This window comes from Rhipicephalus microplus, chromosome 9 (genome assembly GCF_043290135.1).
Source record: "Rhipicephalus microplus isolate Deutch F79 chromosome 9, USDA_Rmic, whole genome shotgun sequence".
Classification (NCBI taxonomy): domain Eukaryota; kingdom Metazoa; phylum Arthropoda; class Arachnida; order Ixodida; family Ixodidae; genus Rhipicephalus; species Rhipicephalus microplus.
This window is the reverse complement of record NC_134708.1, coordinates 91,911,063-91,931,702: the sequence shown is the minus strand read 5'-3', so window position 1 is coordinate 91,931,702 and position 20,640 is coordinate 91,911,063. Positions and strand designations below refer to the sequence as shown.

At 45.9% G+C, this 20,640-nt stretch overlaps 1 long non-coding RNA gene across 1 annotated transcript; it reads left to right on the top strand.

Moving 5' to 3' along the window:
* The first annotated feature begins 11,692 nt into the window (after nt 1–11,692).
* On the top strand, nt 11,693–14,047 carry LOC142772006 (uncharacterized). The gene is made up of 2 exons (XR_012886234.1): nt 11,693–11,774; nt 12,325–14,047. It is a non-coding gene; the product is annotated as an uncharacterized LOC142772006 (long non-coding RNA).
* The last annotated feature ends 6,593 nt before the right edge of the window (nt 14,048–20,640 follow it).

Here is a 20,640-nt window from a genome sequence, read left to right as displayed (position 1 = left end):
TTTCGGGGATGAAGCGGGCTTTCTGGCCTGGCATACACTTGACACCAGCTGCCTTCATCATCGTCGAGAGCTATGGTGGAGGGAAAATCCTTTCCCTCTGCTTCGTGCACGACCATGTTGGTAGGCCTAGCTGGTAGGCCCACCGAGGTAGTCAAACGCTGCCAAAAAGTCAATCTTCGTGGACACGAAATGCGGAGCACTCACATAAAATCACTCAGGATAATGTGGTGGATTCCGTAGAAAGCTTCCCATTTGTTCAAGTTCCATTGAATTACTTAAACAGTCAGAAACAGGAGTTTTGCCGGAGCGTTTGTGAAACGCGGCCGCTCCCGGTGGCGTATATTGCGCGTCTCTCAAGCAGATAAAAACGTGCCCCGTGTCTCTCACGCACGAATAACGCACGAAACGTATTCGCAGGGAAAGATGAACGCGAATAAGCGTCTCAGTTGTTACTTCGCTGTGTCTGAGAAGTGTGCCTTTTCCTCAAGCGGAGACTGCTTAACAATTGCAGTGACCTTTGTGCGCCTGGTATATACATAAGACACGTTTTACTGAAAGCCTAACGCCAGCCAAGATGTATGATCGTCTGCACTGGCCGATAACGGCTCGTGAGCGAGCATCTATCTCCTCTACTTCGAAGGGCAAAGTACGCGTAGATATGTAGATTCTCTAGCCACCGCACGCTCATGACGCCATCTTGCTGGCAATGCCGAAAACACGATAGTCCACCACCCCCCTACACCATGAGACACACGCCGCCTCGCGCTCAATGCACCATCTTGCTGGTAATGCTGAAAACACGATGCCCCCCCCCCCTTTCGAGATGCTCATCACCAGCGGTAATTGGCAGATGTTAATAGCTTGCCGTTTCAGAACGAAGGGCGTGCTTCGTGGTAGCTCAGCGCAACGCCTCCTAGAATGATTATGACTGGAACGTGAGCCACAAACGTGCCGCCCTACCCTCGGATTTTACCCTCCCCCTCCGGTACGGAGGTGAACGCCTGTGAATGTCGCCCCCTGCGAACACAGCAATGCTCTCACAGTTGCCTCCGGGCTGCTGTGATGTCCCGTGACAGAGTGGTACGGAGGCCAATGGTCCCATGCGGCGGACGGTCGCAACACGCGGTAGGAGGCATGGCCTCCATGATCTTGGGCTGGCAGCAAGGTCTCAACCGAAGAGCAAGCCACGTTCGAGGCATAGTTTTCTAGGAGGCGTTGCTCAGCGGTTAACTCGTCGCATTCATGATTTGGAGGTTCCACCTGCGATGCCGCGCGCCAGAGTCTTTTGCTGAATTTTTTGGTTGCGTTTCCATATATATATATATATATATATATATATATATATATATATATATATATATATATATATATATATGGTGAGTGACGCCGGTGACACAATCCAGCGGAGAGTGTCCATATAGTTTCTATCTCAATAATACGCCAATTTTTAAGAAAAGTTGACCGCGCCAGCACACAAGACACTCTTAATAGTTAAGCCGATTTCTGGTGGCAAAGTTACACAGGTCGCTTCTAGCTGCAGTCGCTCAGTCTGTGATTCAGAAAAGAACAATCACGGCATATGCACAAAGTAAGTTAGTTTGACTGGGCGAAGCAGTGGGTTCCATCTATGTTATCATAAACTATCCGTTTCATTCAGTACTCCTAGTTGTAATTCAGTGAAATGCGGTGTACAGTTTTATGCAATTTTTATTGGTCAGAAATGGTATGGGGGTTTGTGTAGTGAAATTTGTTTTAGTTTAGCGTTGCGAGGTCATCATGACGTATAGTTTTTCCCTTGCATGTGCTGTGCCATGATGCAGATAAGAATTCGTGGTATTTAACGCACTTGTTCATTATCAGTGTCATCATCATTGTCATCGAGGGATGACGTCAGACATGACTCAAGCTGAAAGAGTGCACTATACAACTGGAACCTGATGCTCATGTTGCCAATATTCTTTTTTTTACTTTGAGAGCACAACCATAGTTTAGTTTACCAACCACGAGGAATAAATCACGAGTTGGGACATTTACAAACGCAAAGTGATCGACCTCTTTGGCAAGGATATTTGGTGTGGTCGTTCAGCGCAGAAAGACCTCGCGTGCCGACTAGAGTCATGCACCGAGTCATCAATGACATACATTCAGGATGTGCTCGCCATCTGTCGCACTGTTGATGAGAAGATGCCAGAATCCAAAAAGGTCACGCACATCCTCAAAGCAATCGCAGATGATGCCTTCACTCTCATCGTGTTTTGCACCTCTTAGACAGTGGGCGTCGTCTTTATTCAATGCCGACGCTTTGAAGAAGCGAAAAGTCGTCGTATAACCCCCTATTTTCGCGTCTTCTCAACACGGCTGTCACATCTACCTGAGAAGACGCCCGTCTGCTCCAGTCGCTGCTACTTTCGACAAAATTGTGCGCATCATCTGCCGTGAAGTTGAGGCCGCATCTCTTATTGCTGATCATGGCCGTGCCACTGTCAATTCTCGTGTAACGATTTTTTTACTTAAGACCGTTGTGCGCCAGGAAATGCCCAACGCCGGAGTAAAGACGCTCTGTCCAGCTAACTGATGCGACCGGCTACCCAGTGTACCTGATAGGTCCCGCAGCCCGTGCAACCGTCCCCGTTACCAGAACTCGGCTGAATGGCGAACCTCCGATGACAGAGCGACCTGCTTTAGCTGCAGGCCAGTCGGCCACATTTCACCTCATTACCGTCATTCTTGGAATTCGCAGCCATGGCCACACTACACGAACACCCGGCGCCCACCTAATGGTTCCCGCATGCCAATACATGTTGACCACGACAACACTTTGCTACCCATGCCCGCTCTACCAAACCGTTCCCCGTTACGCCTGTCCCGCTCAACTAACCGTCGCCGCCATCCCTTTTCATCCCACCACCGCTAGTTCTCGGAAAACTAACCGCCGCAGCTCCTAGAGGTGAGCCTGTCTTAAAGATCCGACCCGAAATTCCTCCGCACACGCTACCCGAACAAAACTAGGCCAACGTAAAGGTAGATAGCACACTTGCAACAGCACTCATTGACACTGGCACTCACATATCAGCAATGAACTCCAGCCTTCGTGCTCAGCTAAAAAAGTGCTCACACCTGCTCCTATTACTGTAGTCAGAGTAGCCGAAGGAGTGAAATTAGGTGTCACTTGCATGTGTACCACCCGTGTCACTGTAGCTGGATGGTATACTTCTGTTTTATGTCCTGGACACTGCCTACGTGAACTCATTCTGCGATTACATTTTCTATCTGAGCATTTCACCCTAATTGACTGTTCTTCTGGTGTTGTTGAGCTCGCTTTACCACACGACATTGACCTTCCTGCTCCTACCCCGCCAAGGGTATGTATGATTCGTTCACTACATTCGCCTATTCTATCGAGCTGTGAAGTATATGGACGTCTCTTCCGATCAGCGTGTGGCCAATGGAGATTATGTGGTGTCACCTAGCGCTACCGTCCTCTGTGTGCTCAATGTATTGTTCCCTCACATGATTATCACTATAGAAGACAACATGGCACGTCTTCCTATTGTGAACTTCGGACTTTGCCTATAAGTACTGCCCCGAGGAATATGCCTTGCAACACTTGCTCTGGCCGTTGAATACCACATTTCCGCCTTAACAGAGGGTACACCATTACCTGCTAGTCTAGAGTTAGATGCTCCACGAGATGATATAAAATGATCGCCTCTGATCACGCGGCTGAGCATGTGCACGCGGTTAGTGGCCCTCTTGGATCGCATAACATCTTTGATCTCCACGGTCAACTACTAGGCCAAACGATCGTCGTAAAGCACCGAGTGACTTTGGCAATGTAAACCCGGTACATCGGTGGCCCTATCGGATATCCTACACAGAACACCACGTGATCCAGAAAGAAGTCGACAAGATGCTTGCTCAGAACACCATTGAGCCTTCTTCAAGCCCTTGAGCTACGCATGTTGTCCTCGTCAAAAAGAAAGTTAACAGCTTATGCTTCTGTGTGACACTACCGGAATCTCAACAATCTAATGAAAGAATACGTGTATCCCCTGCCACAGATAGGCGACTTCCTTGACTGCTTTTCTTGTTCCACAGACTTCCGTTCCGGCTACTGGCAGATGCAGTTGATGACATGCACAGTGAAAAGACAACGTTTTTAACTGCTGACGGGCTCTATCAGTTTAATGTAAAGCCATTAGTGTTATGCAATGCCCCAGCTACATTCGAACGAATGATGGACGCTTTCCTTCGTGGTTTTATTCGGTCAGTCTGCTTTTGTTACCTTGATGACGTCATCGTCTTCTCGCCGACTTTATAAACCCACCTCAAGCGCCTCTCGACCATTCTTTCTGTTCTCTGCATGGCAGGGCTTTAGCTAAACTCGTCGAATTGTCATTTCAGCCGCCGTCAATTCACTCACTCGCTCACCTTCTTGATTCTTCTGGTATTCACCCCGACGATGAGAAAATCCGCGCAAAGATTTTCCTCTGCCAACCTCTGCAAACGACGTTCGAAGCTCTCTGGCCCTCTGCACCTAATTTCACAGATTTGTGCGCCATCTCGCTGACGTCAGCCCCCACTCACTGAACTACTCAAGAAAGATGTGGCTTTTTTGTGGGGACTTGAACAAGCTAGATCCCTTACTGAACCGACCACCCGACTTACGACGCTACCGATTCTTGGCCACTATCGCATGTCTGCTCCAACCGACGTGCGCACCGACTCAAGTGGCCATAGAATCAGAGCAGTTCTGACATAAAGGTTGTGAGCACGTGAATGCACACATTAGCCGTCTCTTATAGCCAGCGGAACAAAATTACACAATCGCCGAACGTGAATGCCATGCGCTCGTATAGGGAGTGAGTAAATTTCGGTCATATTTGTATGAAGGGGCATTCACAGTTGTCGCAGACCATCACGCTTTATGCTGGCTGTCGTCCTTGAAAGATTCTTGTGGCGTCTCGGCCGCTGTGAGAGGCGAGTCAACTTGCGTGTTAGCATTTCCGCCTTCTGCAATCGTCGTGATCCTCACTTGAGAGATAACATCCTTCGGCTGGCGGGTCCCACAACTCATCCGTCTCGCCGTAAGTTCGAAACGGCGTATTATATCGCTATGACATGCATACTGATGGATCTGTGCTGCTACTGGTCACACCCACACATATGCGTCTGACTGTCCTCGCGTAGTTACATGATATTCCAATGGCCTGTCACTTGGTGGTCACAAGAACTTATTACCGTGTTCGACGTCACTTCTTTTGGCCTGGTATGCACCGATTCGTCCACCGTTACGTTGCTTCTTGTAAACTCTGTCTGCACCGCCAAACGTCGCAGCCCTCCCAGCGGGACGCCTTCGGCCCATTTAGATATCATCTAAACCATTTTATAGGGTAAGCCTCGACCTACTTCGACCTTTCTCTTTATCGATCAGTGGGAGCGAGTGGATACCAGTCGCCATAGACTACTCAAATCGGTATGTAATTGCGTGGGCCCTTCCTACCAGTTGTGCAACCGATGTCACCGACTTTTTCCTAGATGAGGTCTTACTACATCACAGTGCCCCTTGAGAACCACTTACCGATTGTGGTCGCTACTTCCTATTCAAGGTTATACAACATATATTGCATTCTCGCGCTACAAAGCACAAGTTTACAACAGCCTATCGCCCTCAAACCAACGGGCTCACAGAACGGGTAAATCAAACTATCACAGAAAAGCACGCTATGTACGTTTCCTCTGACAAGCGTGACTGGGACGCTGGCCTGCCATTTGTGACATTTGCCTATAGCATGTCCCGGAATGACGCTGCAGGTTTCTCTCCATTTTTTTCTTGCACGGACGAGAACTCACGCTACCTTACGACAAGCTACTTCCTACTATTAACCCCACATCTTACTACTGTTGTGTTCTAGGTGGTCGGTTTCTGTTTCGGAATGACATGTGAGGATGCCAGGGGGCGCCGCTCTGGCATCCAGGATTTCAAGGCGACTGTAAAATAAAAGGAGTGTACGTTGGGTAACCGTGGAGTGCGGTTGTTGTTCTTCTCTTCGGCGCTTCGCGCCAACCCGCGTGTTCGGGCTGGTCGGCGTCCCCGCCGGCCGCGTTCGTCTCCGTCGGCCGTCTTCTTCTTCTGTTTCGTCGGGACCAGCCAGCCCCCAACACAGCAATGGCGACGAGGACGTGTAAGAACCAATTTCGTTTCCCGTGTTCGTCTTTTTCTTGCTTCTAACGGGCCTACCCTGCTAAACTTAGACGCTCTTTGTTCCTAGAAAGGTGGCTGCTGCGTGCTGCGTCGCTTCATTTCTTCTTGATTCAGCTACGCCGCCTCTGTCTTCTTCTTCAAACAGTGTACTGGCGTCATTTTTTCTCATCTGCACCTCTTTATTCTTCTGGCTTGAAATGGCCTCTCCTATTCCACCTCTCCTATTTTTTCCTTCGCCCGGAAACCCGCCACTTCCGTGGGCTGACTGGAAATTGGTGTTTCAGGCCTACGCAGACGCGGCCGGGAAGAACGCCAGCAAGCCAGAGCGTCACAAGGCCCTGCACTCAACGCGTTGGGCCCTGCCGGGTTAAAGCTCTTCTATACTTTGGACGCCACCAACGCGTCGCCGACACAGCGTCGGGCAATGCCTTCAAGAATGCTGTTGCTCTTTTCGATGAGGATTTTAAAGATGCCACGTGCGATTATCTCGCACGCGTAAAATTCCAAGAAAGGCGACAATTGCCTAGCGAGCCAGTCGCCAAGTTCATTACTTTTCTTCGAACGCTCGCCGCGTCGTGCGGCTTCGGCGCGCTCGAGCACGACATGATCCGCCATCATCTTTTCACCGGGGTAGCCTCGCAAAACGTCCGCTGCCGCATGCTTCAAAAAGACTCCTCGATTTCATTATCCGAAGCCCTCTCGATTGCGCAAGAGGACGAGCTTATTCGCTCCCAGTTGGAGCAATTCGCTCCGCATTCAGTGCAGCAACTTTCTGCTGCGGGGGGCCAAGGCGGCGGCTCTTTGTTTCACGGGACGCGTCAACATGGCGGCCCTTCATCTTCGTCTCGGCACGGCGGCCAACATGGACGCCCGCCTGCACAGTCCTTCTGTGGTGGCCAACATGGCGGCCTCTCTGCGTCGCGGGGGCGAGGAAGCCGGCAATATGGCGACCCCATTCCGCCAAATTCTGGTTTTCAGAAACAGCACCGAGCTCCTCACTCGCGTTCGCAATTTTCTTCTCCAAGCGCAACCGCGCATTGCTTTCGTTGCGGATCGGCTCGGCATTTAGCCAATTTTGCGCAGTGTCCCGCGAGAAACTGCAGTTGTCTTGCGTGCGGAAAAATCGGACATTTTCAGCACGTATGCAATTCCCGTCCATCAAATCTTCCTCAACCACTTTCTTCGTCCGCTCCTTCAAGCACTGCACAGACCAATACGGTCACTGTTTTAAATGTGGATGGCCTCCACACTACGTCCGAGCCCAGGATCGTAGCTTCAGTGGGCCATGTGCCCTTGTCATTTCTCGTGTACACTGGTGCCTCAGTCCCTTTATTCAGTGCCGCTGACTTTCATAGTCATTTTTCCAACATTCGGCTTTTGCCTTCACACGTCGTTCTACAAACATATTCCAAGGAAACGATTGATAATTTAGGTAATTTTACAGCTCAGGGCCCCGATTCACAAAACTCACTTACGAAAACAATTTTGCGCAAGAGAACTTTTGTAGCGTAAGTCTATTCACGAAACGAAAAAACGTCGTAAGAGACCATAGTTGTCACATCGGCCGCTGCAAATAAAGCGCGCTGTGACTGCCCGGGAACATGTCAGCGATGGTGATGCAGTTGCTATATTTGCTTACGTCACCGAAAAGTGCTCGTAAGTGGATTCACGAAGCAAAATTGTGCGTAAAAACAGCATGGCTGAGAGAAAATCCTAAGAGTGGTGCGGACCACTCTTGGGAACAATGTGGCTACTTAGAACCTGCTGCCGCAGCGGTATACTTTGGTGCCCTGGCTGGTTTTGAGTTAATTCACGCCAATTAAGGGCTGCCTGATGACTGCTGGAGCGTTTTTATTTCTTGCGGCACTTTGAGCTTCGCGTGTTGTTTCCCTTGTACGCAGTGGATGGTGTTGACAACCACCATCGTCCAACAAGTTCGAAGTCGCAGTAATTGAAGAATTCTATTGGGCGTCAATGGCATAAAACTACGCATGTAAAGATTTGTGGTTGGATGAGAACCAATGTGATACGTGTATGGTCGGTGCATTCGAACGCGACATGGCATAGGATCAACCTTATTTGTTATGTTGTTGTGTTGCGCCCCATCTCATCCAATTAAAAGTGCGACTCGAGATCCTTACCTCATTGGTGGAAATTACCACCAAAGAGGTTAACGGGAGCACATTCTTTGCACGCTATTGGAAATAAAAATGAGAGGAAGTTTTCAGTGAGTGGTTCCTAAAGTTTGTGCTCTAGTGTACTTTCATTGGCTCTAACTGTCCAATGGTTGCGATCTCTGAAATACAGCTGTCGATACACTTTGCGACGATCTGGAACAAAGCGTACTTTGTAAACCAAAGCGTATTAGGGGTGCGCGTTATTACGCATGGAACTACAAACAAATCATGCATCTTCACCTTCACTGTTCAGACACCGATATGGACCGTGATATTATGGCAAGCAATCGGAATGAAATGACCCTAGTAACTTTGTATGACACCGAAAATATGCAAACCCTCACGATTCTGGAGCAAACCTTGGCTGAATTCATCCCTGCGTCAATTACCACCCATTTAACTTGACGCACGAACATCATTCAAAGGTAGAGCGAGCCACTGACATGTATTTTGTGCGACGTAGCGACCACTTGACCTGAGAATAATAGCGTTGCGAAGGCGAATCCCCTGTCGCATGCTCTGATCGAAGCAGACGACAAACGCCAGCAGACGACGGCTTGGCCGACAGGCACAGCTTGTGATTGGTTGTGAAGCAATACCCTCTACATCAGCTCACTCCGTGACGTTGCCAAAACACTTCTTTCATCTGGCACGCCTGTCCTGTTCGTCATATCACCCCCCTCGCACATAAGAGAAAATTTTGTCACGCCGTGAAAATAGCGCAAGTACTTTCTAAGAGCTCTCTTATCATCTTATGTGCTGCGCAGTTGTCGAAAACAACATGGCGTCGTAAACAGCATATCGGTCGGTGCGACTTTCAGCAAACGCTTCTCGCACGAGTTACTTCAGCGTTTGACCGGATGTGTTGTGATTACAGCAGCTCTTTCGGTGCGTGTAAGCAGTGCGGAAAGCTGTGGCAGTGCAATGGTGTACGGTGAAGCGCAGCGAAGCCTGTGCGTCGGTGTGGTTATCAAGCGGGGATCGGCGTCGATGTATCGACGGCAACTAGCACTCGAGAAGCCTGCAATGTGCGTTTGTGTGCCGGTAACAGTTCGTTCGCTTGACTTTCCACTCTCTCAGTTTGGTGCTGTGCGACATTTCGGATTGACAGTGTTTTGACACGTTACTTGAGTGACCCCAAGTACGTACGGAAACGTATGAACTTCGCGCTCGGTTCTTGCTTCGCCACTAGTTAGCCCGTACGCTTCTATTTACTTGAGAGCAATGTACTGTTCGGGAGTGAAACGATGTTCGTTGTGAACAGTGGTGCTGTGTTGACGTTCCAAGACTTGTGAACAAGCTGTGCTCGTGTGACCGAAAATTGAAAGACAGCGTTGATAACTGTTTTGCCCTGCGAAGTCATGGTGGGGCAGCTTGGCGCTTTTGTTTGTTAAGTCGTCACTTCTCCTTTTTGTGATAACCATAGTCCTAGCGCTGTGATGTGATCAACCAAAACTGCGAGATGCTACTTTCTGTTGTGGATCGTGTTACTTTGGAAGTGCGCCTAGACTGTTCTTCGGTAACAAATTGAGAGTTCTATGTGGCAGCGAGAGCCCGTGAACGTCAAGCTTCCCTCCAGCCCCCCAAAAAAGCAAAGATTTCACCGGTGCCTTGCTTTGGATGAAGTTGTAGGCCAATATCGCCTAACTACAGGTTTCCGAGTTCGTCTGGCCATCGTTTTGCGCGGCACTAGAGCCTTGACAACAGCCGGTCATGACCAGTTCTTACACTTTATCAATGGACGTGCACTCCTGGCCAGCCCTTCATTGCTGTCATTGGCAGCTTCCAGTCTGCAGATTCCCTTTGCCTGTTGGCCGTACTTGGTTCCTTATGACACCGACGGCTACTAAATGCTGCCATCGGTGAGTTCACCTTTCAGAACTAAATTTCACCGGTACTATAATTCACACAGTTCTATAACGTGTGCAAGTTTTTAAGCCCATCAGATGTAATGTTTCTCTATGGTAAGTTGAAGCATGAAAAATTTACTACTACTGTTATATACATACATATATTATGGAGCAAATACATAAAAAGTTTTTTGTGATTTGATACAAGTGAGCTCTTGTTTGATTATGAGGTTGGGCCTGTCGATTGACCACGTTTGATAGTTGGAAAGTTAACGTGAATTTATTTTTCAGGAGCCAGGTTGCACTTAAAAAATTTATGTTATTTTGGAAAATTAGTTCTATAGATGATTACCACTGTGGTAGTACTATACTTCAGTAGGACATATATATTGCGGTACGTAAATTTTACATCAGGCTTCAGTTTATTTCAAAGTGACTATAGCAGATTTTGGTCACTTTGACGAAGTGATAGCTTCCTCAAATAAGTATTAGAAGTGAGTGCTTTTAATGATTCTTTTTAAATATCTCGTTTTTGGCTCTTCACAGATCGCAGAGATTGGTTTGTTAAGGTCCTGTGATTGGTTTGTTAAGGTCCTGTGATGCATCGGTTGCACATTCTGGCACATCAATCCTCATCATTACTTGGAGCACCTGTACAAAAATAGGAAGGACACGTTCTCCCTAACTGTGCAAGCCTATGTCACTGCTGGGACTGTTATCATTCAGCGGATGTGGCGTGGAAGCATGCATGGCAGCCTCATCTGGAAGGACTGCAATCTGCTTGGGCGCTTCGAGGCCATAAAACTGCCTAACGGCTGGCTGCAAGGTTAGTTTTTCTTTAATACATACGATTACGTGAACACCACTTACTGTGCACAAATTTAAAACCCAAGCATGGTTGTTTTCAGTGGATACCTGTAATACTCTTACACATGATTCTTATTCAACATTTATAGAACTAAATTGCAATATAATTGAGAATGTTGAAAGCTGAAAGCCTGCAGCTTATGAATGAAACTCCAATAATCTGAGACTCAAAAGCTTGTGCTTTGAAACGAGCACAAATACTTTGATTCCTTATTGAGCTCTCGAGCTTGTGACTCCCTCTGTAGATCAAGTGCTCTGGAAGGAAATAGCAAGTGGGTGAAAATTGCCTGGCTGTTCACAACTTGCAAGGAGAAAGACCTATTGAAGAAGCCTCAGATGACATAGGGCCAGTAACTGCATCTTTTACCTAATGTAGCTTTTTCTCTCTCAGTGCTGTTGCTTGTGTTTCAGCCGAACATGTTCACCACGATTGCATAGTGATATATATTTTTCTACAAATTGTACCTGACCTAAGTATGCATTGTTGATCTCTAAAGGTGACGTTCAGTGTGTTTCAAAGCCATGGCTTCTCATTTCCCTGTCTGTGGCTAGCCTATTTCAGCAGCGGAGCGATGCAGCTAGCACACATTCAATCCAAGTCATGGAGCGCTCCTTTGGTGTTCTGTGCAGGACACAGCATATCCATCCGGCAAGACACTGGTATCAACAATAATGGTGAGTGTTAATGGCACCTGCAGGAGCCCGTTGTGTTTGTTACGTATGATTATTTCCCCTGATGAAGTGCATTTTTGAAAGGTTTTCTTCATTTAGAATAATAGATGTCAGTAACAAGCACACTCATAATCCACAAGTTCTTTGTGTCTTCTAGACTGCCCATTAGCTCCTATATGCGGTATGGCGAGCTGGCTATGTTAGACAGCCTTAAAGTTATCAACATTGGCTGTTGTGTTGTAATGCAGTCTAACTTGTGTTTCTTAGTGAACTTATTTGTGGTCTACTTCTCGCACCTAGTGTAAAGTCGAAATAAAAGAAACTCTATTGGCTTTTTATGCATGTCAGAAGTTTCATGCCTTTATCTATAACATTGTGGTTTTGCTCTTGTATCATTTTAAATATATTTTCAGCCTTCACTGTTTGTGTGTGTGCGTGTTGAGGCTTGTCATTGGCTTCTGAAAATACAATATCTGTAAGTATGAGCACATAATTGACAACTATACACTCTTGCATGTAGCATGGTTGTAACAATGATCTGTATTTTTCTAAGTTCCAGCAGTAACAAGGGGTTCGGTGCTCCACGGTCATGTACAGTGTATCAAGAACAGAGCACAGAAGACCAACAAGTATAAAGGGACTGCCAGTGACTGTTCTCTTGCTCAAAGTGTACAACAGCAGAAAGAGCACATTGTGATGTCAGGAGCAGCTGCTGCTTAACTTCTTAGCAGTGCATTATTCAGCAGTTCCTTTGCTTGCATTCGAAATTATTTAAATTTTGCATGGAAGATACCAAACTATGACACTAATTTAAAGGCTTCTGTTGTGTTAGTGGGCAAATATTTTTGAGCTGAAGTTTTTAACATGTGTGTTAAGTGCCTGCGTGCCTCTACATTTGCATGCCAGAAATCACAGCATCCATGGTCGCCAATGGTATCTGTGTTTGCATTCTTTGTAGGACAAGAAGTAAAGCCATGGATGCAGTAATTATGTACTTAGTCGATGTAATCCTTCAGTGTACACTCATTTGTATAGCACCAATGATGCCATGAGTGTATAAGCTCTGGGAAGTGAATCTATGTGGATTATTTTATTTGGAAGGAGGAGGATCATCACTACTCCTCGCATATCTTAACAGTAGATTTTAGTGCTTGGGTATTATCCCATGCCTGTCCGTCCTTCAACAGTCTACTTATCTACTGTGTAAGTGTAACTTTTTAAAAGTATACTTTGCTCGGATAGGTTTGTTCATAATGTAATGCAAGTGACTTATCATCTATGCAGCTCTACTCAGACTAGAAATAAAAGTGTTTATTTTCATATGTAGCTATAGCATGCATTCACTTGTGTTTTTCTAGGTGCCTGTACAATTGTTTAGCTCTACAAAAGTGCTTGTATACTCTAATATTGAATCTCGCATCTTAAAATAGTTTGTTAGTGGAAGTAAGAATGTGTTTACAACCAATATTACTATCCTCAGATGAACTGTGAAAACTCTGTGGAAATTTATTTACAGTTTTTGAACGTTGTGAAGGCAAATGTTGTTATGTTCTTTTATTGTGGTCCCTGTTTCATGCAAATGACACATAATTACTTTGCAGTGGCATAGTATTAGTTGTTATTTTACACATATGTGCTGAGCAACATCGCAGTTGAGGCCAGCAGCAAGACATACATGCAGTGCACTGGAGCATCACCTCACATAGTGTACAGTCTTTGCCCACCAGTAAACTCAATATTTTTCAAGCAGACTAATAGACAGCTGTATGGGAACTGTGTTGGTGTGCAAACTTTGAAGTCTTCTTGAGGAGTGTTTTCCATAATTTTTGTCCAAGTGAAGTAGCTACCCAAGGCCACAACTGGGGGGAATGTGGTGGTTTCCTCTCTCCAAAAGCACTCCTACCAGCCGCCTCAATGTTAGCATGGGGTGAATTCACAAACTGGAAAAATAATTGGTCTTTGTTTTCTTGGCCGAAAGAGTCACTTCCACCGTTGAGCCACCACGACGCGCCAGAATAGAAACTTTTAGCTAAATAAAGTTGATTCTACTTTTGAGAAGTGTTTTGGGGAAACGAAATGGCACCTATAGCTGTCAATATAAACACTGTTTGCACCAAGGAGCTTAGTAGCTTATAATTGTATTATTCATGTATTGTCTATAATTCACTCGCGCTGTGCCAACTTTCAGCCCAAGTGTCCTAACATGCTTTGTTAGTGGGTTGTGAATGAGCCAAGCTATGTAAATAAACAGAGTGATATTGCAGACATGTACAAAATATTGATGCACAGCCCTTTTCTTTAGCATGACATTGTCAAGGGCTTTATTCTTGTGTTTTTTATAAAAACTGCTTGTCACTGGGCAGCAGCGGAAAACTATGCATCAAGCTTTTGCGAGATGGTTCGAGAAACACCGTGTTCAGACATAACAGTGCCGGTGGATTTCTCTCGTAAGTTACTTTCTGTAGTATATTCAAAATGAGTGTATTAGAATTGTTGTTTTATAGCCATTCATTCTATTATTTACACCTGAGTGTATTTATGTATGTATATATGGGTGTACATATGTATATGTGTGTGTGCGTGTATGTATGTATGTATCTTTTAAATGAGAATCCGTTTATCATTGGTGAGTAAGTTTGGTAATGATTTGGCTGAATTTGTTTCTAGTTATTTCTCTTTTGAGCCATTATACATTTCAATTTGTTTTGTACTGCATAAAAATAAATGTAACCTTACATAGAATACGTGTGTTCAAAAAGTTGTTTCATTTACCAACCTACAGTCATGGGCAAGAAATTGGGTAAAATGGAACGAACCTGCGAAGATTAGTTTACAGCATAGCTACTCTACATGGCATATCTCGTACACATTGCGTTGGTTGAATATGTCGATTTCAACCTTTCAATTTTAATCAGAATAAGCAAGCTATCACCCGTGGTTGTATATGTGTGTGAAAATTATGGATACTGTGATACCGGTTCGCAATGACACTTAAGGTCACAAACCTAGTCAAGCTGAATACACGAGTTTTGTCCATGCACCTTTCATCTGCACTAGAACTGTTGTTAATAAAAAATAAACTTCAGCATTTAGAAAGTTATTCTAGTAACCAAAAGCAGGGTATCTCTTTATCACACAAATCAAATTGCCATTGTTCTGTTCCATTCTGGACAATTGGGGACCCTCTCAGCAGAACTCGATTAACTGCTATAGTTCATTTTAACCATTGGCAGCGACATTACACTGAAGCGTGCAGCATGACAAATAGCGGGAGAAAAGACACAAACTAATCACTCTGTTTGCGTCAGCTCTAACTGTCCGTGCTCTTTGGTCTTGCTGCATGTGATGATGCCCACCAAATTAGCACGAAAGCGTGTCCCTACAAAGGCAGTCAGCTTGGCTGCAAGCAGTTAGCTCACTGCATGTGTAGATTTTCTTCAAAACACCGTGAAGACTGATTGCTGGTCGAATATCCAAACACGTGAAAAGTGATATACCATGTATGTTATTGGTATTTCAGTACTGGACACTTTTGCGATAAGAGAGGATGGAGGAGAAAATTATGAACCCTGAATTGTTTAATTTTTGAAGGAGCACAGTACAGCGCTTTCGGAACAAAAGGGGAGTTAACGAAGCAAGTGCGAAAGCCTACTTCTCAACTTCTCAAAAAATTAGTACCCGCCACCACGCATAATGTCAGGCCGGGCAACCTCTTGAAAAAAAAAGTGCTTAGTGATTCTGCGAATCGAACCAAGTACCTCCTACGTTGTAGCTGAGTGCTGTAACCGCTCGTCCACAGCAGCAGTGCTTGCATTCACCCTATTGCTGATATATCGTCATTACTTCGAATGACGCCAAATGCAAAAACGTCCAGTGAAACTTTGTCAAAAATAAAAAATAGTTAGAATGCGTTTGCCCAAGGTTACTAGAAGATAGAAACCATCACGTGTGACTGTATAACAGTGCGCTATTTACCTTGCACATTACTGTCATGACGTTGGGATAGCCGGCTCTAACGTAGGCTACCTTCTCATAGTGTGCCAAATATAAATAAGAAAATAAAAATATATATCGGCCTGTGACAACGCTAATCAACTATTATGAGTTCACTGTCACTAGTGTCACTTTCACTAGATGAATGCTCAGTTTGCTTCCATTATCGTTATTTAGGAAAGTTTTGGCTCATTAACTCAACTCTCCTAATTAGCATTGATTCTCACATCTAAGGACAGTCACACTTCATCTCGATTTCTGAGTGGCTGTCACTCTCATATAACGCGTACTCAACTTTTTTATGCTCTCCGAGCATCTGACGCTGCTTTGCAGAGACTTTCCCTGACGCCTGCTGGGCCAGAAAATTGCCTTTATTATCTATCAATTTCAAGCTTTCGCGAAGCCGAAACGAGAGTCTCTCTCTCTCTTTTCATCCTTTTCGCACGTGTGATAACGTCTCTCGACCTCAAGACTCGTATACACGTCCCTTGCTTTGTTTGCGCACTCAAACAACGCTGGACGAAATATTTGCACCGTGTTTTGTGAAAAGCATTAGCACTGAGACACCTCCCGACGAGTCTCCCTCATTTTACGTAGACATATACCTAAGCGTAAGCGTATGCACGTTCTCGCATTCCGACTTTATAAACATGCTGCGGTGCATGGAACCAGCAAAATCGCGCTCACAATTTCATTTGATTACTGCTGCTATCTATTTCCGCACAATTCGTCTGCAGGCACCAAAGTCGCTCACGTGTCTTGTAATAAGAATATTGTAACAAAGGCTACCTTTGACTATAGGTACAAAACACCCTTACGTTCACCACTATACCGTGCTAGATTGCACCGAATTAGTTAAGTAGCAGCGCTGCTTCAATGAAATGTAAGGTAACTGGTCGCGTTAAATAGGGGAAGGCATTCGAGGCACATTTTAAAACATTGCATGCATCGATTTATGTGTGGTTTCATTTATGTGATGCACCTGGAGTGTTGTTTACTTGTACTTGGCGAGATAGTGCATGGATTGCTCGGTGGCTTAAGGCCATCGAGCAGTTATTTTTTTAACTACAGTCGTTGATTAAAGGCCAGTGCTTGGCTTTGCACGGCCCACCAAAACGTCTATTACAACGTACATGGCATCCCGTAAGCGCTGTAGCAGACGCTCGCGGAACTGAAACTTAGATGCAGCAAATCATTGGCTATCATCGTATACTCTCGATGCTAGACGCTTTGCGTGCTACCTTGATATTATCGGCACACACTTCTTTCTTTCCTTGTCGTTTCATCGGCTATCGTGTGTCCTGCTTGCCCTCTTAAGTGCCGAATAAGTTAAATTCATACCCGCGCTATAGTAATCCCTCCAGATAAGAGATTTTTTGGCTAAGAAAATGCATTGCCAAAGAGAAAGCTTTGTGAATTCGGCCCCAGGTCTCCATCGCAGTCGCACTGGTTTCATTACTTTTTATGTAACTGCCAATGGCAGCTCGCTTTTGGGACGTGATACCATCAGGGCTTTGTCCATCAACATCGTCGGTGCGTCTATGACGTGTGCTCAAGTCGACGTCCAAGATGATCTTGCGGCCAACGCGCCTTCTGAATTCCATCACCTGTTCACCCGTGAACTGGGTTGTGTGCGCGGTTTTGTGCATAAAGTGATGCGTCTACCAGGTGTGTGCCCTGTGCGTGCCAAGCTGCGCCACATTCGTCGTGTTCTCCGTGAGCAAGTCTCTGCGGAACTGTCTCGCCTTCAAGCCAGCGGAATCATCGAGCCTGTCTCTGCTTCCGACTGGGTTTCTCCACTGGTCATCGTCAAGAAAAAAAAATGGATCTCTTAGACTATGCGTCGACTTACGAGAACCGAGAAAGGCGATCGTCGTAGACGGTTTTTCACTTCCTCACATTGAAGAACTGCTTCCTCAGCTCTCCGGAGCGGTATGTTTCTCCAAGCTGGACCTGACGTCCGCTTATCACACAGTTGAACTTTCCGAGTGCAGTAGAGACTTAACCACATTTGTATCGCACGAAGGCTTGTTTCGGTTTCGCTGCGTGTTTTTCGGGCTTGCATCTGCCCCTGCAGTGTTTCAGAAAATGATGTCAATTATTCTTAAGGGTTGTAATGGCACCCTTTGTTACTTGGATGACATTTTGGTGTGGCGACGTACTCGCGAAGAGCACGATGCTAACTTGCATACTGTTCTCAACCACATCAGTGAATGTGGTATGAAACTTAATATCAAGTGCATTTTTTTCTGCAAATGAGTTACAATTTCTAGGACATAATGTCAGTTCCCGCGGATTGACACCTGTTGAATCTAAAGTTCTGGCCATTGTCAATGCCCCACGGCCTACTTATGCCAAAACCTTGCAATCTTTTTTAGGTCTTGTTGGTTATTATGCCAAGTTTGTCCCTCACTATGCTGATAGTGTTGAACCACTGTGTACTGTACTTCGACAAGCACAGCCTTTTAACTGGTCAGCTGAAGCTGAGCAGAGCTTCATTCGAGCTAAGTCAATACTGGCCTCAAATCCAGCTGTTAGTATTTTCAATGAGAAGCTTCCCATCGTCATCATGACGGATGCGTCCGATGTTGGACTGGGAGCAGTGTATCAACAACTCAGAGGTGATCAGCTGATCACTATTGCTTTTTCATCTCGTACATTGACCCCTGCTGAACGCAGATGTTCAGTAGGACAGCGTGAAGCTCTCGCGTGTCTTTTTGCCTGTGAAAATGGCATGTTTACTTGTGGGGCCGGCACTTCACATTACGTACAGATCACACAGCACTAGTTGCTCTTCTTTCTGCAGGATCCGAAGGCCGCCGCCCCATTCGCATTTCCCGTTGGTGTGCAAAACTCATGTATTATAATTTCAGTGTTCAATATTTGAAAGGTTCTAATAACGTGGTTGCTTATGCACTGTCGCGCCTTCCTCTTCAGATACCGGTTACTGAAGAGCGGGAAGAGGAGGTTGTTTCATTAGTTACTTACTGCATTACTAAAGCGGAGCTTCAGGCAGCTACAGCTGGAGATTCCACTTTGTCTCAAGTTCTCAAATATTTACCTGAAGGATGGTCTTCCAAATGTGCTCCTGCTTCTGAATTCTTGCCTTACTTCGCAGTCCGACGGGAACTGTCTTGTGTCGAGGACTTGCTTTTCCGCGACGAACGGGTGATTCCCCCTGCTTCTTTCCGTAACAAGCTAATACAGGTTGCCCATGAGGCCCGTCCAGGCATTGTCCGCACCAAACAGAATCTCCGAGACAGGTACTGGTGGCCAGCCTTAGACAAGCAGGTCGAGCATGCAGTTTACAACTGCCATATAAGTCAGGCAGCTGACAAGTCTGCCAAACCTCCATTTTCTCCGTAGCAGCCAGTCCAGTGGCGTGATCGGCCTTGGCAGAAACTCGGCGTGGACATCATCGGTCCTTTGCATAATGTTTCGCTAAATGCCCGGCTCATTGTTTCTCTCACCGACTACCATTCCAGATGGCCAGATCTTTGTTTCACACATACGGTTACTTCTGAGGTCATCATTGAGTTTCTGTCTTCAATCTTCAGCCGGGAAGGTTTTCCTGATGCCATAGTTACGGACAATGGTCCACAGTTTCAGTCCCAACTTTTCGAGACTTTTCTTTCACAACGAGGAATTCAGCACTTGAGGTCATCAGTTTTCTATCCCCAATCAAATGGGCAAATCGAGCGTTTTAATCATGTTCTGAAGTTACATATTCAGTTCGCCCAATTAGAGCACCGTCCCCACAAGCAAGTCTTGACTGAATGTTTAGCTTCGTACAGGTTCACACCACAAGGCACCACTGGAGTGTCTCCTGCTCAACCTCTCCACGGTAGACAACCACGAGTTGCTCTCGACATAGTCTCTTTGCCTCGTAACATAGCAGTGTCTTCTCCTGCCGTACCAGGGTTTTTTCTCACCAACAAGCAATGAAAAAGTATGTCGACACCCGTCGAGGTGCAAAGCAGTCTAAAGTTCACACTGGCCATCTAGTCAAGGATTGTGTGCCATGCAAGTGCCCCAAGTATCGGGGTCCTTACAAAGTCTTTGGCCAGGTTAGCCCCACTTATTTTCGCTTAAGTGATGGTAACAACTGGAATGCTTCGCGCCTTGTTATTTTTCATACGGATTCGCCTTCAACACCTAAAAGTCTTCCCCATCACGTTCCGTCTACGCCTTTTAACTATGCATCAGACTGTTACAAGTGGCCTCCATGTACAGGCATTTCTTCTTCAAGGGGGGAGGTGTTACCAGTTGGTGTCGCTGGTTCAAGTACTCAAGTAAACCAAGTCTTACGGTTCACTTCGAGCCTTCAAATACGCCTGAGACCGTTGAACCGGACTCCGGTCCACAAAGTTCTTTCGAAGCTCATGCTGCGAGCTTTGATGAGACCGCGAATTTTAACGCTCGTTCAGAGCCTTCACAATCTTCCACTGCTCTTGATGTGTCACATCAGAGGACAAGTGACCAAGGTGCAGAGACAGCTGATTCTACACCCAAAAGGGCCCGCCCTAAGCGGAAGCGGCAGAAGCCGCGTCGGTTCAAAGACTACGTCATGTAGAACTCTTGTTCATTACTGTTTGTGAACATTATTGTTCTGTGAAAAGGTCCAATGCATCCAAATCAATATTGTACTGAGTTGTGTACTTTTTTTTCAGTGCATTTTCAGCACTTCCATTGTACATTTTTTCAGTGCATTTTCAGGACTCATAATGTGTGAGTTCGGTGTGTCGTGCTCTTAATTTTCTTGTGTTCTAACGTGCATACCTTGTATAATACGTTGGTACCGATCATCGATAAATATAAACAGTGTATAGGTGAACGTCTTTCGGGAAGGGGATGATTGTTGTGTTCTGGGTTGTCG